Genomic DNA, 23,320 nt, shown 5'->3' on the forward strand with positions numbered 1-23,320 from the left:
TTCACAGTTTCTTCCAACAAAAAACTTCCTCTGTTATCTTTCTTGCCAAAATGAAATTCTGCCTTATTGCCATTTATGCGTGTGGTGCCATGAAGGAAGGACAGACTTTCAGCTTTTGCACTGTCTTGGAAAGGAGACCAGGCTAATGGTCATTTAATGAGCTCTTCCCAGCAGATGCTAATATGCCCAGAAATAACGTGGCACAAACACAGTTTTAATGAATGAAGAATGTGGAACAGGTTTTATTATAATTTTCAATTTGCTTTTGAGTTGAGCAAGCTGCATGAATATCCAAAGACATTTCTCTCTATTTGTCAACAGATGAATGCCCTCTGAATTGTTAAGGGCAACATTTTGTGAGCAGAGAGATGTTAGCCCCAGGCGTCTTGGCTAAGTTGCAATTTGGGTAATTCTGTTTCACCTGCCTAAATTCCCCCTGTAGTTTTTGTTGGATGCAGAGCTCTTCTCTGCTTCTGCCCTGCACTGCTGTGCAGTTGTACTATCCACTATTAAACAGCTGCTGCCCATAAGTAGCTGAAACATTTTGGGATCCTCTGGGATGAATAGCACTGTATAAATATAAAATGATACCATTATCATGTTTGAAGTAAGATTTAATATAAACAAATGATTGTTTCAATAGATGGTGCTCAGCTGAGTTATAGCAGCTGAGGGGCTCTGGGGAAGCAGTGGAGTACCCACAGCCCTTCCCACATACCACAGTATGTATGAGTTTTTTCAAAGAAGAGAGTAAGGAGAGAAAGCTTTTCCCCCTTCCAGCTGATTAAGAGAATAATGCCTCTGAGGCACTGCAAGTGAGTAAACCAGCTGCTGCTACCAGAAGCAGAGCCCACAGACTTAGGCAGTCTCATCTCTTTCCCATCATCAGGAGGTTGTTGGTAAAGAGAGATATTTTTTCTGCCTTGGAGAGAAGTTCATTACTAACTTCTCTGTCTTCAGTGGGGTCGACAGAAAAGTATGTCCATGGGGAGAGTGTATCTGGTTAACAGTTTCTGTCTGCCAGGTTACCTAGTACATTTTTCAAGTTGTGGTGTGACTAGTGGGGAGGAACCGTTGCCGTGGATGCTCTCATAGCTCAGTTTCCATAGCTGCTATTGAGTTATCGCACAGCGCTGGTGCGGTAATGACCTGGCAGTTAGCTTCCAGACACCGGCTTCTCTTATTTCTTGAAATATGTCTTCCCACAAAAGTTCAAAATGTCACTCACTTTGCACTAATGAGGGGAAACTGTGTTGTAATCTATGGACAGGGATTTGCTTAATTGTGTACAGCCAGTTGTGCTGGACAACACCCAAGCTTTGCAAACTAAACATACTTTTCAAAAAATACCCATTTTGCTCACAGCGTACCTCGTTTAATACAGTAGGTGCCATTAAAAATGTGCCATTTAGTGACAGAATCATTAATATTTTTAATGGTATTTTTGATAATGCCCCATTCTAAGTATTAGTAAGGATGCAAATTCCATCAATAATGGCAAAGGAGTAGTTATTGAGGCACTGAGCTGCATATCAAATAAATAGGTTGTTTCTAGGTATTAAAGGGAAAAGAGAAAGTGCTAAATATATAGCCAGACAGTGGAGATGGGGGTGGCTGTTTTGCAGTGGCACAACCGCATATACCCTGTGCCCCAGAGATGTGAGCTACTGGAGTCAAACCTCCTGCACCTTCTGTCTGTAGAACAGATGCAGTGTGATCCTGGCATTCCTGGCCATAACTGTGATTGTGGACTCATTACCCAAAGGATTTGAGAGGATCCCTTGCAAGACCATAGCCTGTGCAGCTTCACTAAAGTATTTTTATTGAATAAATGCAGTATTTAAAAGATTACCCTCGGTGTTTCCGATGGAAACCTCTACTTCAAACAGCTCCTTTTTTGTTGCTTACAGGAACGCCAGGAGAATCACTAGATTTACCATCTCATTATCACCTTCGTGGGGATGCTTCTTTTCTGTTTGTGTTTTCATGTTGCCTGAGTGAAAAATGAGAAATAAGTATATAGAGACCACTGAACAAAAGAAGCCATGAGATTGATTCTCAGCTCAAGTCTAATATTTAATGTGATTGTGATCAGTGGAGCTGTGTTGATTGACATCGCCAGTGAATCTGGGCAGGCCTCTGGGTGGCTGCTGTGGCTTATCATCAGCTCCCTGAAAAGCTTCTGTTTCTGAATGTCTCAGATTTTTAGCTTTAAGTGCTCTACAAGGTGCACACTGTTTCCTGATGTGTCATCTTCTGAATCACTAAGAAACCTCTCTAATAATACTGAGTTATCATCTAACAGAAGTTCAGAGCAAAACATTACAGGTTTAGTGTCTCAAAGCACACCTTTCTTAATGAAGCTGCTGTCGTGCAGCCCATGCGCCATTTACCAGTTATCAGAGGGGAGTGCTTGAATTCCTTAGTGTCAGTCTCCAAATGAGGCAGCTAACTCAGAAGCCTGTTCTCCGCAGGTGTCCTGCGTAGTTGGTGCAGATGGAGACGCTCCTTCTGTGGGTGATTCACCAACTTCCAAGTGAGCCTGGCTTACTCCTTTGTAGAGGAGCACAGACAGATGTTCCGCAGCTGATGGAAATGCTGCTTGAGTGCATTACAGTATTTCTGTCTGTGGCTTCTTGTCTTGTCTCTATCACCAGCAGTGGCTTCTGCTGATGCTTTTAAGAATCCTGAATGCTTGGTGTATAGCATTTTATTGTGATTTGTCACTGGGAGATCACAGTCTTGGTCATCTAATTATTTTCTACTGATAATGACTACTAATATTTTATGCTTACTGTTTTACACTACCACATAGGGATAGAGTCCTGCCGTGCTAAGCACAATGCAAACCATAATAAGAAAATGGTGCATACATGAAAAATTTACAAATGGAGTATGAGGTACGATCCATCATTGTAATAGGCAGGAGGAGTAGGTGACCTTATGGTGATAATTAAATATGATGGGCAGGATGAAGCCTTCAGCTCCCCATTCTGAAACAAGAGCAAACGTTTACACCCATAATAAGCACGCATGGACAGCAGCAAGCACTGAAGCAGTATTTACCATTTCAACTGAAATGGGACTGTAGTTGTCAGTTTAATGTCTCAAGGAAATAAAAAACTTTGCTGTGAAAAATGAAAGAGAAAGGTTGTTTAGGTTCTGTTTTAAGAATTAGCTGATGTCTTTTTGAACAGCCAGTAGTTAAAGAAGAGCGTATATATCAGATTTATCTGCAAAGGAAAGCTAAAAGTATTATTCTGCACAGTATATTGTCCATACAGAAAAATGGGACTTGGTAAATGTAATGAATTAGCAAATGCAAAGGTGAAATTGGTGAGGTATCTTCAAAAACCTAATAAAAAATAAAGAATGCTTATTAGCCAGTTTGTCATAGATTTACATAAAACGCAAGTCTGGCTGCAGTTCACCACCTCACCCAAACAACACGTAATTCCTGCGTCAGGAAGTACAATTTATTTATAAACTAGGAACAGGTTGGTAGGGTGTTCCTTAATCTTGCTTTGGAAGTGTTGGTAATAAATTTACTAAGTGTCTTGAATCGAATCAACATTTTATAGGAGTTACAACTGTCACTTTTATAGTGAATAAAGAACTAGGAGAATGAAGGAAAAAATACCAGTTAATTAGTTGTTGAAATCATCAGAAATGTTTTGCAGACTCAAGGCAGTGCAGTGATTTACGAAAGCTTACAGCTGTAAATATTATGATGTATATATGTTTGTGTATATATATATCTGTAGATATGTTCCTCATTCAGGTAATGCTGCCTCCTCCTCCTCTTTCCATCGGTTCAGAGGATCATAAAATACATTCAAGATTTTTCCTCACGCAGGGCAGTCCCATTACCTTCTTGAGATGGGGCTGCAATTCCCCACCATTGCTGTCATGTTGGCAGTACCTCACCAGCCCTCCCAGCTTTATTTTCCTCCTGTCTTACGGAGCTCATTTTCTCTGCACTCTGATGCACCCCGTGCTGCAGGAGACACCAGGCATGTGACAGTTGCCAAGTCTTTCATTTTCAGTGCAATACGAATAAAATGGAGGGAGAAACAGGAAAACTTTTCAAACAGAAAAAGCAGGCGCTGACTCATTGTCTTCTCTAGGCATGAGCCAGGCCTTCCTGAGAATTTTTGAGGACTTCAGGAAATCCAGCACTGCCTTTAACCTGGCTGGCTGATTACAGTTACCGAAGCAAGTCTTTTAACTTGACTTTCCTGCAAACAGGACTTTTCTTGGCCTTTCACTACAGTGTTTCTTTCAGCAGTATATTTCCATCACCACCTATCGGAGCAGACTGTTCTAAAGAGCTGGAAACTTCATCCTCGAGTTAAAAGGGAATTTCAGATGATTTTACTGGTGCTGAAATTTGGCAGGGTTTCATGGGTGAGGGTAACTAAAGAAATTGATCTGTGTAGTCAATAGGTTGTCTGCCCATTTCTCCCTGTTTGACGACGAAGCCTTCGCAGACAAAGCAGTTCTGGTGAGCTTCAGTGTAACATCATGCACCCAGGCCTGTGTGATAGAAAATATAAAACAAATAGGTTGAGACAGAAATACCGTACTGATCTCAGCATGATGTGTCGGTATGCCAGAGATCCTGTTTCAGTGCTCTTCAGAGCTTTTTGCTCTAATATCACCTTTAAACAAAGAGATCCTCGTTCTTTTTTGTCTCCTACAAGGCTATCAGTTGACCTCCAACTTGCTGCTAACAAGACTGCTGTTTCTCCCAAGGGACTCAGCCTACCTTGACAGTTCTGGATGGAGTAATTCCTCACAGAGTCTCTTTCGCAAACCTTATTTGAATTGTCCCCCTTAGCTCCAAACAACGGTGTTCATCATTTGATCCAGCGGCATCAGGGCAAGTGTTTTAGGCGAGGAATGTGTTGGTGAATATCATGTATAGCTGCCTAAAGATGCTTAAATGGATGTTTGCCTTCTGGCTGCCTTGGGTTTTGAATGGTATCTCAAGAGCTTAAGAAATGTTCCTAAGTTGATACTGGGAAATTGTGTGAAATGGGGAATGTTGGGACGAACCTGCCGTGAGACGGTAGATAGAAAACATTCCTGTAAGATTCTGCTCGACAAAAATAGCCTGTTTTCTGTGATCCTGTCCTTAACAAGAAGTAAAACACTGAAAGCATATTCCCATTTGTCATTGCTAAACGGCTTGCTCTGATGGTTAAATGTAAGAAATCGGTATGCCATGTGCAATAATAGTCTGCATAATTAATTACACTACCTATGGCTATGAGCATAATTTCAAGAGGAATAGAAGTAAGAAGCATATAACGGTTTGAGAAAGGAATCAAGATGTTTTCTCCAGGGGTTTATATTGACAAGGAGTTGGGCTTTGCTCTGCCCTCGCAGGACTGGAGCAGTGAGTGCATGGCAGCAGGAGTTTGAACCTTGCCCTTGGTGTACCTGGAAAGTGCAGACACAGGTCAGGGCTGTTTGCCCGTCTTACCTGGTTTATTAATTTGTCAGCTCGAAGAACTGCTGTGGTATGACAGTTGTCCAAGTTACAAGGTAATATGTGGAATTACTTTGAAACCAGTGGGAATATTGCCGTTAGTTTAAGCAGGAGAAGCAATTTTCTTGTTGTAGGATTAAACATAGCAGTACAGTATTTTCATATTATTTTATTTATTGACAACTTCTTAAAAAGTCCGCTTTAAATTTTAATGGCCATTTTAGAGCTATTAAGTCATCAAGTAGTTAATGGTCTAAAGACTTTTAAAAACTGTTCAAAGGTTTTTAGACTAAATATTACAGTATATCAGTTAACACGTTGCCTTGCTTTAAAATTGTAGCGTTTCCAATGCATGTTTGACATGCTTGGGGCTACTCCAAGTCTTAATACTCAGAAGGAACCAACTGCAATATTAGGCTTTAATATTTCATGATGAGAGAGTCAAGCTGTTTACGAGGTATGTAGGAAAAGTAGATTATATTTTGTCACAGTGCAGGTTTTCACTCAAGGTTAGGTACACGACTATAACGGGACGTGTTTAGCTCCTCCCCAACAAAAGAAATATAATGCAACTGTCAAAAATGTATTGCCTATGTTGAATAAATTGGTTTGAAAAGTATTCCCGGAAGAACAGGCAGATTTTTCAGTTCTGACCCAGCAAAATGCTACTTTCTGGCCTGCGCCGCTTGTCCCCAGTCCTGGTAACATGCATAAATCTGGAGTGAGGTGAAGGCTGCTGCTCAGAAGTAGACAGAATTCATGCACCAGCGAGAAGTGCTTTGATGGCTGGAAAATCCTTACAGCTGGTGATTTGCCTATCATAGCCATCAGGTGCAATTTGAGGTGGCAAAACAACTGCAACTTGGCCATAGAGTACGGTTATTGCAGCAGTTGGAACAGGCCAACAAGGGTGTGATTTGTCCAGTATTATTGCATTACAAGTGCTAGATACACAGTTTAAGATGGATCCCACAAATGTCAATTCAGTTTATCAAATGCAGGCTTTTAAGTCATTTTTGCTAGTTTTCTTCAGGCTATCTAGAACCTTACCTTCATTTCTCCCCAAACAAATTAATCCTTTTCATATTTATCTATATATACTAATTATGCAGAGTTCTCTTTTTACCTTACTATTTCAGGTAATTTGTTTTTCCTGTAATAGTTTCTTAGACTCAGATAATTTTTTAGTTGGATGTTGATATCTTCATGAAATAGAGAAATGACAGCTTGATTATTTTCTTCCCCCTTTCTATTAAAGGGTGACCATTCAAAACTGAACAGCCTTAGTGACTGGAGAACTATTATACAGGGTGTGAATTACAGCAAAAGGACTGTAAAATGCGATAGAATTTCAGAGTTCGATAATAAAGATTCATCACAGATCTCCTGAGATTATAAAGGTGTTAAATGACTTTCTTTCTGTGCCTTTCTAATATTTCAGATTTCATGGTAACATCGCTGTCGAGATCTATTTGACATTCTATAACGCTTTCTCAAACAACAGCCTGTCTCTTCTCTTGACAGAGAGCATGTTTTGAATGAAAGTTCATTAGTCTATTGAAACATCTCAGTTAATTGCTAAGCTAGTACCCAGAATTGTCAAGTTCATATTTCCATCTGTGCCACAAGCATAGCAATAAAGAATTTTTTTGGACAGGTTAATTTGCCTAAAATACCATGTAGTCAATCAGAGTAACAAAGTTGTTGATGGGAGCATCTGTCAAACTGGAGCTTTCATCAGAGCTGTCCCTCTTTGCTAGACGAACATCTCTGGCTTCCTCGAGTTGGCAGAAATACAGCAAACAATAACAGCAGCTGCACTAGAATAATGTTATTCCGAAGCTAAACACCAAACAGCTGGGTGTTGCATTGGTAAGAATGGTTTATAGTTTAGCTTCTTATGAAAATAAAATTCAGTCATTCAAACACAGCATTGTTTTAATATTTAATTTAGATTGTTTATATTATTTGCATTTTGTTAATTTTGCATTTCATACAATTCACTTGAAAATAGCACTTTCTTTGAAATTGTGTATGTACATGTGTGTGCATAAAGATTCCTAATACATGGTGCTTTTCTTTAAAAAACAAAACAAAACCAAATTAAATGTCTGCATTAAAAGCAAATTAAATGTATAAACTGAAATTATTTAAATGAGTTGGGAACTTGCATTGAGATTTCCAAGGCATGCACTACATGGCCTACAGTGTGCCATTAATTTTCTGACAATCAGAAAGATCATTTAACAATTAGGTTCCAATCTTCTAGTGCATTTCTCTCATCATTGGTAGTGCATGCAGTGGCTATATCCAGTATTTGTTACATGAAACACATCAATGTTAATGGAGAGAAAAATACAATAACTCATTTTCCTACAAATAACATTTCCATGCTCTAGGAGACGAGCTCAAAACTCAAGTAATTTGAGCTAAATCAGTGGATTTAGCCTAGCTTTACTGTAGTGTGAAAGAGGGTAAAATCTGACCAGTAACATCTAAAGCTGCAGAGCATAAAAGGGATGAGATGTGATGAGCATTACAGTATCCAAAAATAAGTATTCATCTGTACCTTTTCAGTAGTTCTGCAAAGAATAGAAGTTCCTTGAAATGTTTCCTTTAAAATGTCTCTTTTTATTGTTTATGACTATAAATACACATGTGCCTCTGCAAATGGCCTAACTGCCAAATAGAAGGTAGTTTTGTATACAGGTGCTTTTTTATGGGCGAGCCTACATTCTGTCACAAAATTTAGTATCTCTGAAAACCGATTTATGACTGTAAAGTGATAAAATTCCTAAATTAAGTACTGACGATTTGACTTTGCGTGATATACTACTGTCATATGTGCAGTAAGAGGTTTAAGTGCAATTAGATCTTCTCTGTCTATTGGTAGGGGGCACTGATCTCCTGCAGTACTAGTGTAGGGACTTGTTCATTTTTAGTAAGCACATGACATATTCTTTGCAGAAGGAATGTGGTAGATGTGATAAAATTTATAACCTTAGAAGTACATGTACATTTGGGTTACATGTAAACAAGGGTAAGGATAGGAGTGAGTTAAACAGGAATTAAATGTTGCCTCCATTTAAGGCAGAAGAAGCTTCACTTAAATAGGACGACGATTTCACCTGATATATAACTCTATTGTTATATGAGATAACCACTTTGGAAGGATGCACGAGACTGTCAGGTCTTTGTTAGAGGGTGGTACAGTGCCAGCACACTAAAGACAAATTGCAGTAATGGTAAATACATGGACCATGCAAGTAGAGGAGAGACAGAGATTGAAGAGGAGGGAAGGCTATCCTCTTTCTGGGTGGGTTATTTCCTCCCCGCCCCAAAACCAGAAGGTAGCATTTCCCATTGCTCTTCTGCTCCTCCTCCTCTTCCCCACCAAGCTGAGAAGGCAGCTCTTTCTGGCAGCTGCACAGCCAACTTGCCGAGCTCCCTACCCCGTGTCCGTCTATTTTAGCTGCGCGATGGGATGACAGCCAGCTGGCACACAGGTTGGAGAGCACTGTTCAATGGAGAAAGGTTTTGTCGCACCACACTAGATAATGAATACTGAGGTTTTTCATAGGATTGTATAACTTTTGAGGAAGCCTTAATGACTAAAAGTCTCAAATGTTTTTGGGCGCTTTTTTTGTTGAAAAGCCACAAGGCATTTCTGCACATACCTACACAGGTAGCACCAGTAGCTGGATATCCACCAGGCATGTGAGAAACCAGCAGGGAAAGGCCACGAATTCCCTAGGTTCCATCCCTCACGTGAGCATGGACTCTTAGACTTTTGGAAACATAATGTGTTTTTTAATGAAAGTCTGTGAAATGTCTGAGGTTCACCCCATGACAAAACCAGAAAAAGAAAAGAATATTTAAAAAAAAAAAATAATTGCAGTCCTCCACATGGGAGTTTCTTGACCATTTGTAGTTTTTGATCATTTTGATATAGTGCAAGACTTGACCTTGCAAATTAAAAGAGAGATGTTGCAGGCTGTTTATTTGCAAAGCACTTTTAAGATCCTGTTCTAAAAGATGGTGGAAGTGTACCCAGCATTAATACTATTTTGGTCCTTCCTTGAAAAAAGTGTCATTCCTCTTTCTCAATGCATTTACTTTTCCATCATGGCTGGGTTCCCTGGCAACTTCTTCAGTGAAGTCAAACATATGTGTGTGAGAGAGAGAGTCTGCTGAAGGGGAGAGTGTTACAAAGCTCCTCCGTGGGATGCACAGTCCCTTGTCACTGCTTCATCCTGATGTTTTGGCAGTGGGAGGAAGGGAAGAGAGGACAAGGTGAGTAAAGGCAAATTTGCAGAACATTTGATTCCATCCCCCATCCACGCTGTCCTGCTTGTCACCAGGTGTCTTAGATGGGGAGGGAGAGTAGTTGGCAGGGGGAAGACTTGTGCAATAAGAAAAGTCCATAAATTTTGGAAGAACATAGTAGCCTATCAGCTAGTCTGTATTCTGTCAGACTCTGGGGAAGAACTTAGCTTGTCTTATGAATGTCGTATCAACATGTCTTATTAATAATGATAGAACCACTCGATACCATCCAAAAAGAATATAATAAGAGCAGATATGATAAGATGCCAGAGCGTGGAGATATTTTTTTTTTCTGAATACAGACATCCATACTAATGTATAGGTAGGTTTTTCTCTCTCCTTTTTTTTTTTTTTTTAGTTTGTGTTCTTAGCAAAGTCAACAGAGGTTTGAAGAAAGCGTTTACTATTTTAATTGTCCTGAAATTGTGACTTTTGCCCTTGGAATTGACCTGAGTATGTCCAAATCCACATATCTTTTCAGGCAGGTAGTCAATGTGATGCAGTTCTGAAAGTTTACCCTTCTTTGCCCCAATTACCATATCTTGTCATTGGAATCAGTCTTGTCCTGAGAACCGTTTCCTTATTGAAAATGATGCCAGTAAAACCTATGGCTTCATTTACTAGCAGATGGGTTGGATTTTTTCAAATGTACATCTTCAAAGTAGAAGCTTTGTAGGTGTGGTGGGATTCTTCAAAGCTTTGCAAATGTGACTGCAGTGCCAGGCTGGAAATACAGGTGCTGGAAATCTGGATACTAGGTGTCAGGACATGCCCCAACTAAAAAGTAAGCTGAAGTCAAACTGTGGCCAGAGACATCATGCCATCAGTGTTTTCTCCTTGTTCTAGCACCCATCTTCATAAATCCACTGAGCGGGAAGTGGTTACTTCCAGTTTACTGTGTGAAAGAGGGTGGGTCCACATAATGCCATTTTTTTCTTGTTTAGATTATTTGAACTTTTTGTTTTAAATGAAGGGTGGAGCTAGTTATAAAATTTTCTATGTGGGTTGTACAAATTGAGTTCAGTTATGATTACTCATTTTATTTAAAAGTAGAAGAATTGGCCAGCTGTTAATGGCCAACTTCTGAAGGGAGGTCTTGATCTTAATCCGTGTTAACTTTACATTCCTGGAGGACAATTTCTCATGAAACCAACATAATGTGTTGCTAATGATTACTTTATCGAGTCCATCAGCTCCCTGGGAAGCATTAAGCTAGACCATCTGCTGCTATTAGTCCATGCATGCCATTCCTGTGGTTTGACCTGTAGGTGATGTGCAGGGAATTTGCCCAGTGTGTGCAAAGAAAGTGTCAAAAGCTGGAGGCGTGGGCAGGTGTGGCTTGCACTGGTTGCCCCAGTGAAGCCTCAGCCACAACTGTTGCAGCAGTGCTGAAGATCATCAAGTCAGGCCAGTTCTGAATTTGCGAGGAGTCCAGAAACAGCCACTTCTGGAGGCTTAGTGGGATTGTTAAGTCTGTGGTCAGAGCCAGGAACTAGAGAAAGCTTAAGCTAAGACAGTTTCTCAGACAACAGGAATAACAGGAGATACATTAGAAATTGTTGGAGTATCCTCTTTGAACCAACCGTGCTGTTGTAATTAGCTCCTTTTAGCAGATGAACTGCAGCTTGGGGTCTGGACTTGCAAAGCCTTGAGTGGCTCAGAGGACACAGAGGTTAACGCAGTCTAAGACCCTGAGGGACTGGTAGGGCACTCAGTGACTTTTTGCAGATCACAATCTGTAGCATTTTACCCAGCGACTCCATTGCTCCTGTAACTTCTGTGCAGTTAAAATGCTTTTTCCAGACAGGCAGGTAGTCATGATTTGAAAGCAGAGAGATGTGGAACATGCTCCTCCTTTTGACCCTTTGTTCCATCTCCTAAGTGCCTTCACTGTAAAGAAAGTTGCACCCTACAAGTTATTTTCTGCCTTCAGTCTGTGGCCATTAATTCTTGCTATTTCTTTGGTGGGTGGAGTTCCTTTGTATTTTCTCCTTTTGGTTGTACAGAAACCTTGAAATGTGATTGTTGAAAGTCCAGAGATCTCACAAATACATGCCAGAAAGCTTGCCTGCTTTTATTTTGCGTTATCAGTTTGTCTAATAAAACATGTTACCTTTTCCTATAAACCACGCTAACCTAACCTAAAAACTGTTAGGGCTATGACAACAGACCATCATGTTGAATTCTTACTTTGCATCTTATGTCTGCACTAAGATTTTGGGTATGCTTATGGTTTTGCTTCACTTACTTCCATCTGTGAGCTCATGCACTTTGTGGCACTATAGATTATGTCATATAAGAATGACAGTTTTATTTGCTTTTATTGTCCACTGTGGAAGCGTTGCAGGTTTGATTCTAAATTAATCTTTATTGTGTTTTTAAATTTCTTCTTATTCCTTGACATAACCTGCTATCTCAGACTTGGCTTTGCTGGCTACAATCAATTTATTATTCATAAATTCTCTGTTGTGACAGCAGTAGACTGGATTCAATTACTGCCAAAAGGCCCAGTCATACCAGGCTGCGGTGTTGGAAAATGAATTGTTCAGTGACGCGATCTGTCTTAGTGAACATTAAGTGATGCTTTGATAATTATATAGACATATGTGTGCAGAAAAAGAAAAAAAAAAAGAAGAAAAGCTTTGGGAACTTTTTTTGTTACCCCCTGTGGAAAGCAGTAGAGAACAATGGAGGAAGATAAATTGGCAAATTGTTATTAGCTGAAGCTTTGTGTAAAGTCAGCTAAGGCCTCCTGCTACAGCTCCACTACATGTGCCACTGGAGGGTAGACCGCAGCAGAAGACTGAAGGCTGCAGCAGTACACGGAGAAGCAGCCAAAATTAACACCATCATTTAGTTTTATTTGTTACAGTTTTAAGTGAGCTGGAAGATAAAAATGTTTAAAATAAGCCCTCAGAGAAAGACTGTGCCAGAGAATCCCATAATCTTCATACTTCCAAGTGACAGAGCTGTACCTCTTCTACTGTTTTCATGGAGAAAAAGGAAGAAGGGAAGGACCAGTCCAGGTTGTGTCTCAGTGTGACAGGTGAGAGGATTGACTGTAGGAGTTTTGAAGGCTGCACGGGGTGTCTGTCAGAAGGCAGCAAGTTTTGCTGACAGCATCAGATTTACACACTTGCATGGGCACACACACATCCTGTACTCTGAGACAGTGACTAAATGCTGGTTTCCTTCCTCAGACTACATTTCCTTTCCAGGATAAAAACACTTTCTTACTGAAATAAGACCCTGCAAACACTGTGGGTAAAAAAGGGCTATTTTGCCCTAAGGTCTTTGTTGTATCTTTCGTGAGAATTAATTTTTGTCATTACTGCTTTCCCTAATCAGAGCTGCCTGTGGGATTAAAACAGAGGAGGAGAACAGAAGAAATCTCCATGCTCTTTTGTCACGTGGTGAGGCTTTTTTCTAGAGCAAGAGTAGAGAAATTTGGCACGTGCTGTCTTTTTTTCCACGTGAAAATACAGGTTCAGGTGCTGAAATCTGCCCCATGGTGATAATGAGGGATGGGGGGATTCTTGGGAGAAGCTGAGTGGACTTGTGGGAGTTTTAGAAAAACCTTTCTGCAAATGATGGGATCTGTTGTGGGAGAAGCTCACTTGGAAATGCAGTCGTTTCTGAATGTCTAAAAATGTGCCAGAAATTGGAACTCCAGGGAGCTGAATTCTTTTGAAGGTCAGGTCCTAAGTCTTTCAGATAACAATTTCATGTAACACCTTGAGGAGGAAAACTGACTTTTCATTACTGAGTCAGCTGATTCACCTCACCAGCTTACAGCAGACGGCTCGGAAACTAATAATTATACTCAGCTCTTCTAATAGTATTTTTCATGAGTAGATACTGAGGCAATGAGGCATTTCACAAAGTCAATATCATTGCAGTTATTTTACACTCAGAGAAACTGAGGCAGAAAGGTGTGTGCAAGGTCATTCAGTAACCTGCTGGTACAGCTGTGGATACAGCCCAACCCTGTACTCTGTGAGCTCTTTTAATCGTTCACTCCTTGTAGTCGTGAGATTATTTTTAAAAACATTTTACCTTTCATGATTGCTGCCAAAACCAAAACAAGAGAGTTCAATGGCAACTCTTTTTCTGTACTCTTTCACATGCATTTCTTTTCGTTTCTGTTTCACTATTTTGTTTTTCTTCAGCAGTGATTAAGGACAACGTTTGGAAAATGTGAAGCAAAAAAAATGGCACCCCCCCTGCTGAGAAAGGGAATTCTAATACAGGAATTGGAGAAAAAAATACTGATGCTGAAGCTAATAAATGTATTAATATAGTCAGGATAGGAATCCAAAGGCGGGGGTGGTTTGTTTTTAATGCCCATTCTCAGAACAGTGGCTAATTTATGTAATCCAGAATAGGGCATTGCAGTATCTCTGGGCACTTGTCCGTAATTACTATATTCCACAACCTTCTGAACCTCATGTGGTACTTACTGGTATAGGTATAATACTGGATTTCACACCACTACATATACTTACTTCTGTATTTACTTCTGCTTGCTCATACGGACATGCACAAGCACAATCAAGCTAACTTCATCTTTAGTTTCTCTGTGGTTTTTTTAAATGAAAGCAGTAATTTTTTGCCTTTTTTACCTGTTCAGCTGTTGAAGGTGCATCTTCCTTATTGCATGCTGCTGGCGCCTCTCTGTGACTTTCTTCTGGCACCTCCATTGATGATATTGTAGCTGCTGGCAACATTGCTGGGGCGTTGCCTGTAAAGACAGGCTGAGAGAGCTGGGGTTGTTCAGCCTGGAGAAGAGAAGGCTCTGGGGAGACCTTACAGCACCTGCCAGTACCTAAAGGGGTACTGAAGGGGGCTTTTTTACAAGGACATGTAATGATAGGACAAGGGGGAATGGCTTTAAACTGAAAGAAGGTAGATTTAGATTAGATATAAGGAAGAAATTATTTCCTGTGAGGGTGCTGAGGCACTGGAACAGGTTGCCCAGAGAAGCAGTGGATGCCCCATCCCTGGCAGTGTTCAGGGCCAGGCTGGATGGGGCTTGGGGCAACCACGTCTGGTGGAAGGTGGCCCTGCCCATGGCTGGGGGGTGGAACTAAATTATCTTTAAAGTCCCTTCCAACCCAAACCAATCTATGATTCTATGATTTTGCAAGGAACAAGTAGCTATATAGCATACAGGCTTTGCACATGATGATGTATTTTGTGAGTAGCTTTGTGGTTTGGTTTTATGACTTACTTGGATCACGTAAGTTTTCTTCTGATACCGTCTGTTACCTGTGCTACAGCTTGCCAAATTATTAAATGACTGATCAGTTGCTTTTATTCAGTAATGTATTCTGCCCATTAAAATATTATTCAGGGGAAAGTAAAAAAAAAACAAAACAACGCTATTCAATTAATATCAATTGCCAGCTCTTCTTGAATCATGTCATACAATTCTGCTGTAACTATCTTACCTGGGGGCAAAAAGCAGATGTTTTCTGTGAAAATGTTTCTTATAATGGAAAAGGAAATGGTGGAAAGTGGTGAAAGAGGAAAGCAGAAACAAATCACCCGGCTGTATATTTCCTGTATTAACTACCATTCTGTGAGATAGCAGTGGGTGTTTAAAAAAACATCGTTTCTTCTTGTTACTGAGTGATGTTAGTCTCTAATACAGCAGGGGTTGCATTAATTGCTACTCTTCTTACTTTTTTCCCCCATTCCTATGGTAGCTTGATTCCAATATAAATAGGATGGTTCAGCATTTCATTTTTTAGTTACCTGGTCTGATAGATATTTCAAATTCTCCATGCATAGTTTGGCATCTGTCTGCATCCCTTCCTTTTAAACTAATTATCCTCTACTTCAAACGATGAGTTCTCCAACTAATAAAATGGTTCCTGGAGAAGCTAAAATGGAATGTGAGTGGAACTGAAAACTTTGCCAAAGTAACAGAAAGTACGTTCTTCCTTGAGTCACATCATCATTGGTAAAACTCTAGAAAAGGAAGGACCAGATATTAATTTGGGGCTGTACTGGGAGAGATTCTGTCTGCATGACCAGGTGAAATGGCATTTACAATGGACCAAATTGGGTTGAAATACGCTAAATAGTCATGCTGAGGCAGTGAGACATGGGCAATAGATCCTGTTGCCCTAGAAAATGCTCTGGAAAGAAATGAGCAGACTAGGTTTTGCTCCTATTTTTTCTTTTTCTTCCCCTTTTTGCTTTCTTTCTCTCTCCATCAGAATAAAATCTTCCACTGGAAAGGAAGAAAATCTAAAGCATATCCTCCTCCTGTTTTGCTTTAAAACAGTCAGGAGGAGGATAAATTAGCTAATTCCTAAAATAGTGGACATGCATAAACTACCTTGGAACTCATGGGAGAACCCAGCCTAAACTGAGCTCCAGATAGCTCTGGCCAGATGCTTACTGCTGGTAGGTGCCTAAAAGCAACACAGTGGCTTGAGGTTTCTGCTGTGACTGCAGTGTTGGAGCTATGTGTGTGTATGTAGTAGCAGGAATGTCAAAAGGTATGATTTTGGTGGGTAGTTATCTGCTTCATCAATCCTTAGAAGCCTCAGCTCAAAACAGTCGACAACAGAAAAAGAATAATAGCTGAAGAGAAGCTGTGTTGCTCTAGGAGGGGGTCAAGTGTCAGAGAGAGCATCCAGAGAAGGAGAATAGTACGGATTCAGGGAACAGTGAGCACTGGAGGGCTATAGATAGCTTTGGATGTTCAGTAATGGTACTTACTGACTTTTCAGTACCATGGCTCACTAGGTACCTCTGCAATCATTGATAGCTTTTGTTTTTTTCTGAATGACTTTCATGCTTGAGCATTAGAGATAGAGAACATGTCATCTTCCCTTCATTGAAACAATACATCCCCTCCTGCGATTGGGAAGAAAACAGCAACCCAAAGCTCAGTTGTGTAAGGGTTGAATATTCCAGGAGGTCTGCACATTGCCACTAAATCTGTCTTTATTATCCCAGTAGGAGAACCACTTCTGCAAGCTCAACTTTTCCCTCTCCTGTTCTTCATCTAACTGAAATGCTACTTTCCCTACTGCAGCTGCCACTTCCTTTTGTATATTCAGTTGTAATCCAAATTTCACGCTGTCTTTGGTCATCCACTTTATTACCTACCAAAGCAGTTTCTCAGACTTTCTGATAAGGAAATCATCAGCGTAAAGTTGATTGCAGCATCTGCACTCCCCCACTTCTTCCTCCCTCTCCATCGATGACACCATCAAGTCTGGCTCCACTGATAGTGAAGCAAAAAAAGAGGAAACCAGCAAGAATGGATATTGCTGTCTGAAAAAAATTATGTGCATGCAGCCCATACCCAAGTGAAAATACTGCAGTGCATGAGATTTGGAAACCATTCATGGAGTTCGTCGAAAGCAATGAACTAAACATGCTAGATCAACAATGATTTATTACCTGTCTACCTGACCCCTAGCTGACGTAATCGATATGTTTATGATCCAGACTGTAAAGTGTCTAAATTATATAATGGGCGTTCAGTGACATCCTTTTCTAGCAGTACTCAACAGGCTTTTGATAACAACCACTGACTACATCAGCTCACATGGTAATTTAACATCTTATGTCTCATTGAATTAATTGATTTCCTTTATTGGCTTTATATATAATTTGCTGTGGTTTATTTTTTTTTTTCCTCAGTGAATACTTCATGCCTTTCCAGTGTGCTATAGTAAAAGAAAAAGAGTATGTTAATTGAAGTGTTCGTGTCTTGGAAGGGCAAGGAATGGGATATTATTTCATAACATAAAATGATAAATTTACTAATAAATAATAATCCTAACTGTGTCTCACACATGAAGCAGCTACTGAGATCTTGGAGCAAACCCAAGTACTCTTTCTTCCACCTTACCTATGCTGCAAGTTGAGAACCTGCAAAACACCTGCATGTCAAAGGGATGCTGTGCCTCCCATGCAGTGAAGTGCCCATCTATGGCATTTTTCTCCATTAGATCGCTAATGGGACTTTGCCAGCTAAAAACATGGTAGAGCATGTGCATCAGGCTGTATCTGCTAATTGCTGTGAACTTGATAGCAGACTGCTGCCAACCTGCCGTGGGTAAGGTACAGTTCTTGCCAATTGTTTTTTGCTAACTGTATCTCATTCCCTTCATCCCCTACACCTCCAGCCCCCAAAGTCCCTGTAATCCCACTCTGCCAGATTTTTTTTTTAATAGACTTCATTTGAGAAAGTAATGTTTTTGAAATATATCTTTTTAATTGTGTTCAAAACCACCCAAACCTGGTTTAAGGGGCTTTTCATCTTCAAAGCAATTTATAGCACTAGCTGATAAATATTATGTTACATTTAATATGTCAAAGCATAATGTGGTCTGAAACAGAATTGGTAGGTCATCCATCTGCGTCACATGAAAGGAACTGTTTGCCTGGTTTGGTTTGCTATTTACCTCTTTACCAAACTAAAGGAAATAACTTTGTAGTGAATCTTCAAAGAGATGTGAGAGTGCTTTCTCCTTTCCTTTCTCTTTGTAGGGATTTGGAATAGGTTTAAAGCATCAGAATCCTGTTGTTTCTGGAAAAAGTTTCACATGTTGACCATAATCTTTATACTGTTTCAGCTATTATGACAGCTGTTTTACCAAAGCTAATGTCAGTCTCTTCGAAAGCAAATGCCTTTCTGGAGAAAACGCGTGATATTTTACTGGGTTAACCAGAATGGGTGCAGGCGCTGGCTGAAAAGGCCTCTATTTTTCAATTTCACATGAACTCATTTGTGTCCCTGTAGACATCTGCTGAACATTGTTAACAGAATATTATCTTATATATGAAAATTAGGGAATGGCAAGGTCACAAAGTAATCAGAGGGAGCGGCAGTGAATCTGAAAGACCAGTGTTTCTCATTCGTGGTTTTGCAGCCCATTAGATGTGTGGCTCTAATCAGTCACATGAGAAAACTCTAAAGGTACCTGGTGATTAAAGCCACCTTTTCAAAGATAGCCTCTAAAAAATATACACAGCAATTAGCTTAGTAAATTGGTTTGCTTCCTGAAACATATTAATTCTTTCTGAATTATTTAAAGTGACTTCTTTTTAGTTTATTAAGTCAAAGATTTATTCGTGATCTTAACACTGTGTCCTCAGACTCTGAATTAAGGGTAAAATTAAAGACATAAAGCCCATGATGAAATGTGAAGAACTGCTGTCTATGGCTGTGATCAGGTTTTACAAATGGAGGTAAACTAGTGCCCTTACCCACTCCATCAGCCTGGAGGAGTTTACAGAGACCCATACTCATATCTGTATCTAAATCTGTAATCTGATATTCTTGAAATGTGATAAGGAATTTTGAAAAGAAAAAACACTGGCTATCATCTTTAATTGCTGTCCTTAAAAAAGCCTCCAAATTTCAGTTACCATAGACTTTTATGAAACTATTCTGCTGTTTAGGATCATTATAGAAAGTTCCCTTATCCATCTTGAAGCCTTGAGTTTGAAGAATAAAAAGGATATAAAGAAGGAGGTTCAGCTGTAAGCACAGAGCAGGTCCGAGAAGTGAGAGCTTGAGAACGGATCTTTGGGAAGCAGGTGGAGCTTATACTGTTAACGCTTTCTTTGAAAACCTTCAGTTCTCAGGAGATCATCTTATAGTCTGTTAACTCCCAAAAATGTGAAGGGCAGATGCTTCTTGGCCCTTTAGAAAACACAGGAACTGTTAGTGAAGGACGTGCCATTAAAACAGATTCTACTTTATCTCTAGCTAAAAATTTTGTATTTCAGAGCATCATATTTTTTTCTGTGCTAAGGGAGCAAGCAAAATGGATTTGATAGCCAGGTATCTTCTCTCGGACTCATTTTTGTTCCTACTGTTCCCTTACACACGTTTCTCTTCTATCTGATGGAAAGTGTTGTACTCATTTTTATTTCCTTATTATGCTAAGAATTAAACTTTGAGAACGGCGGCTGGTTGCATTCACTAGGAATTGAATTCTTTAACTATAAAATTATGTTCTACGTATTCATGAAAATGGATCAATTAAAGTCAAGGGGATTACTCACATGAGTAAATGTTAATTAACAAAACTGATGCTCTAATGAAGAGGACATGATAACATTGCAGATAGATCCTGAATATTAAACATACTTTACTCGGCAGCAGAAGAGGTGTTTACTCTATAGTATATAAGCAGTTTATTAAATTTCTGGTTGTAAATAAATGCTTTGGGTTGGCTTTCTAATTGGTAAACGTTCTGTACTTCTAGACTCAAGTGCTGTCTGGAGAAGTTAGGATACACACATCCTAAGTATGCCCTTAAGTCAATGCTGATACCTGGCCTGGTGATAAGTAGATTCCTGGTACCATCTAAGTCAGCTTGTGACATTGCCATTACAGGCAGGTGGCTTTTCTGCAGTAAGTTTAAGGTGTATCTTGTGCATCTTTAAAAAAAAAACCAAACCACAACACTCTCTTTCCTTTCCCTCTGAAAAAATAATAATAAATAAAAAAACTCAAAAGCCTAATAACATAAGGAAGGGACATCCATCATCCCATTTAAGTCAGTGGGGGAGAGTCTTTAAAACAGCCTGGTAGCTGGATTTTCACATTAATTTATTTTCCTATTCATGGAAATTGTACTTTTATCACCAAGTGAACTTGATGCTAATTAATTAAATATGATCTATTGATTAATGTATGAAGAGAATGGTGAAAGCTGTGGCTACAGGACTGGTCTATTTTCAAAGAGTTTTCTGTATTCTAATATCTACTTAATATTTCATGGTTCAGGTCTGAATTAGCAGAAATAAACAGCTGCTTTAAGGGAGACCAGAGGTGTTTTGTAGCAGGGCTTTGTGCAGATCAGAACTGAGGTGGGGATGAGGCCTAGGAGCCCTGTGTGGTGCTGGCCATGATTCCTGTCCGACTTACAGGTGGGTAAAGTATTGCATCAGTGGCTGCAAGCTGGTTTGCTTGACAGGCAAGGATTTCCAGGTGGCACCAAGAAAAGCAGGACATCCAGGGAATTACACCTTTGACTTAAGTGGGAGTTGGATCAGATGCGCCACATCTTCCATTAGGTCTTCCAGGGCAGAATTGAGATAAATGAAGATGGGACAGGCAGCAGAAACAAGAAGTGCTCGAGAGGGGAGAGGATGAATGTTACTACAGCCGCGTCGCCAGCTGCTGAGTGTCTCCTCTAGTCTTGCTGCTTTCTGCTCCTCTGTTCCTTTACTTTTCATTTACACATTTTTTCTCAAATATGGGGGTAAGGCATCCAGCAACTCTTGTTGACTGAACCTTCTTTCTGTGTGCTGCTGACACCACCTAAATCCAGGCTTGTCCTTCTGACTTTAAGCTTAGTTGAAAATGCAAGCATGAAACCAAGCTGACTGAAGTGCCTGGGCATGCCTCTGGCAGAGAAGTCTTTCACAGGCATCTAGCAGAAGAGATGAGAAATGTTAGATGAGGACATTCAGCTGTGACAGGTCCTGAAAATTGGGATCCTGGAAAGAAATCCTCTCCATTTATACTTTAAACAGCGGATTTGTTTGAAAGGACTGCTAACTTTGGGATATTACGGGCATATACTATATAGGCACCACACCCATGGAAAATGTGACATTTACTGTTGCTGAGGCACCACCAACAAAATGTTGCATGTTACTTCTCACAGAAGTACATTGTTATTTCTGATTTCTAAAATAACTTTTAACAGCCTTGGCACTGAACAGCACAACAAAATGGACTATAATAAAATAAATTGTGGGAAAAGATTTTTTTTTAAAAAAAGCAGAAGTCAGAAGCTACCTAGCATTCAAAATGCTAGTTTATAGTAGGTATTGTGTTCACGGAAGTTTTGTCTTTGCATTTTCATAAGAAAACAAAAAATATAGTAACATAGTACAATATCAAGCAAAACTGAATTATCCTGTGGCATGTGTGGTTAACAGTATATCCAGGCCTCCACATTTTTGCAAGCCCCTTCCCAAGATGTTCAAATTAGTGAATAGGTACAATTCCACTGACGTCTAATGAAGTTCACCACAAAAAGGCTTTTTCTAAAGAAGGTCTTTGAGACTAAAGTGACAGATGTCAAGGTGATTTGCTGAGTATGAGATGAAAAATTGATAGCAAACAAACGATTTAAGTCATTTATGGGATGTGATTTGGCCCAGTCATGAAGAATGTGTGTCTTTTATAGGTGGGCTGGAGTATTATCAATCACCCAAGACATATGTTATTTGTGCATAATTATATGGCATTGACCCAGTACTCAGTAATAAGGGTTCTGTGCATACTTATCACATCATTTGATCCCAGCCTCATCTGTCATTAAGACATAATGTACCAAATGCAGCGTATTTCCACTCTCCAAGCAGATATAGTTTACTGGTATCTCCACTGTGATCTCTAATTGCCCTAACAGTGATCCACAGAAAACTAAACCTGCCTCTCCAAGCTAATCCAATTCCAGCCGTCCCTGAAACAAAACTTTGGGTCCAAGAGGATGTGTCTAGACTTGAGCAGGGATTTCCGAGGTAACATATTATGACGTGTTTAGGTGTTGGCTTGCATGGTAGAATGCCTTTGACGCATAGTCCATCATGTAGCTCCCTAGATCCAGTTTTTCAGATCTTCATAAGCCTGATAAATGAATAGGTCAGATGATGAACGTTGTAGAGCACAGTGGAGCATTGGCTGCTTAGCTTGGAGGGCACTGCAGTGGTAATTAACATCTCAAACGTGTCTTGGTGACCTTTGCTCTGCTTGCACATGTTGTGTGAAGGGACACAGGCGGGGTCAGGACAGATGGGTTGTGCTCTGACATATTAAATATCAGTTCATTAAAACAAAATGGCATTGGAAGAACTTGGAGACAAAAAGAACTGTAAGTTAAGTTACTGAATGAACTAAGGACCTAAGGTCTGAGCCATGATCTACTGAAGTCAAGGTAATCTGTAGGGTTTTATTACACTTAAAGAGAAATGAAATCATTACGAATCACTGCAGACAGCAATAGAGGTGCCTGTTTTTCCAATGACAGTGTTCTTTGTGTTTTACAGTAAAGAATTTATGCCTTCGTTCAAGGAAATCTCAATAGCAGTTAAACTTCTAATACATTTTACAGCATTTTCAGGGATTATAATACCAACTTTTTCTCACTTTCTGGGAATGCACTGTCTAACAAGTATCCTTTTCCATTCTTCATTATTTTTCCAATAACATTTATAAAAAAAGTAAATTAAAATATTTAAACACAACACACTGAAAACATTTGTTCATGCCTGCTGGCCAGATTTCAACTTGTGTAATTAAATCTTGCGGTCTGTTACCTAAATACTTCCCGCAGTTTCTGCTCGGTGCAATCTCTTTCCTTAGTTTCTGGCCTCAACTAGTTTTACTGTTGCTTTGCACTGCAGCACAGCTGCCACATTGTATCACAAGGATGGCTGCATTTCTTTGGGAAAAATGACTTTCATATATAAATAATTGTTAAAGTGCTTTGGAAACCTCCCTGG

General features: G+C 39.8%; 1 protein-coding gene across 4 annotated transcripts in view; it reads left to right on the forward strand.

The window, feature by feature from the left end:
* CDH4 (cadherin 4) overlaps nt 1-23,320 on the forward strand; it is a 464,287-nt gene that overhangs the window by 192,180 nt on the left and 248,787 nt on the right. The gene's annotated exons all lie outside the window — the stretch shown is intronic.

Source organism: Falco punctatus (genome assembly GCF_963210335.1).
Source record: "Falco punctatus genome assembly, chromosome: 10".
Classification (NCBI taxonomy): domain Eukaryota; kingdom Metazoa; phylum Chordata; class Aves; order Falconiformes; family Falconidae; genus Falco; species Falco punctatus.